At 46.6% G+C, this 1,174-nt stretch overlaps 1 protein-coding gene across 1 annotated transcript in view; it reads left to right on the top strand.

The window, feature by feature from the left end:
* The window catches only part of SLX4 (SLX4 structure-specific endonuclease subunit), a 20,786-nt gene that overhangs the window by 10,222 nt on the left and 9,390 nt on the right, over positions 1-1,174 (top strand). The window lies entirely within an intron of this gene.

Genomic DNA, 1,174 nt, shown 5'->3' on the forward strand with positions numbered 1-1,174 from the left:
AAAAGAGAAGCCTTGTGAGGACTGGCTGGCTCGCACTAAATTGCCTCCTCTGGCATTAAAGCATGCTGGATGATGTGGAATGCTGTGAAGCCCATGGAAGATGAGCCCTTTTTTGCTGCTAATGCGAGCTTTTACAAGGCTTAGTATAGAAAATCCTCAATTGTGGGAGCACAGCTCAGAGGATCTACCTTGAAAATCAGTGTGCTCTCAGTGGTGACCAGGTGATTTTTTTTTATCAAGCCTATAGTGCTCAGTAGATCCCATCTCACCTCAGCTGCACGGTGGATATGGAATCCCCCATGGGTGAATGATCAGTTTTCTTTGATTGAACTGCATAGAAAAACCTAATTCATCATCTTTGCCGGGTCACCCACTTCACCTGGTGAAACGCCTTATCTTTGGTTCGATAATAATCATGCTATGAAAGCTGGTAGCTTCTGATGCCAGCTCCGTTTTGATGTCTGGAGAAAGCACTTTCATATTGTGCTGGTAGAATTAAGAGACTTCTAAAAGGAGACAATTCTGTGAGGTGGGAATCTACTAAACTGAGCACCCCAGCTATTTGTTACAGAAACTCCAGATATTTGGGGGGAGGTTAAAAAAAAGAACCCTTAGCAGGAAATATCATCTTGTTATATAAGCTGCTGAGTGTATTAAACCAGCATTCTTTATTAAAGCAGAGTCCTTTAGCCATGCAGAAACTGTTCTGTTGAAACTCGGCTGCTACCAGCAAAATCAGTATGATCATCTTTTCGGATTTAGTTTGATTCCATGACAGTTTTCCCGAGCAAAGTGTCGCTGGAGAGTTGCATTGCCCCTGGGAGAGGTTTGTGCTTTATATGAGCACAGACACACAGAGCAAATACATTGGTCACGTTGGCAACACATCCCCGCCCCTGCCCACACTTAAGACCCGGGTCACGTCTGGAGCCAGTCTAGCTGGCCTCCTCCATAGGGGAGCGTGTCCCGGTGTGTTCTCCGACAGGAGCACATGCCCACCCGGAGCTATCTTCAGACCAGTCTGTTTGCTTTGCACAGGGAGTGCTGCAGCCAGCAGGTTTCTAGCCTGACCTAATTCCCTCATTCCTGATTCATAATTTTAGCATCAGAAGGAAAGCTGTTCTGGGTGGGCTGCCTGGGAGAGGGCATAAGGAGTCTGTGTTCGCTGGCGTCA

The sequence above is a fragment of the Buceros rhinoceros genome, unplaced genomic scaffold (assembly GCF_000710305.1).
Source record: "Buceros rhinoceros silvestris isolate BGI_N320 unplaced genomic scaffold, ASM71030v1 scaffold29464, whole genome shotgun sequence".
Taxonomy (NCBI): Eukaryota; Metazoa; Chordata; class Aves; order Bucerotiformes; family Bucerotidae; genus Buceros; species Buceros rhinoceros.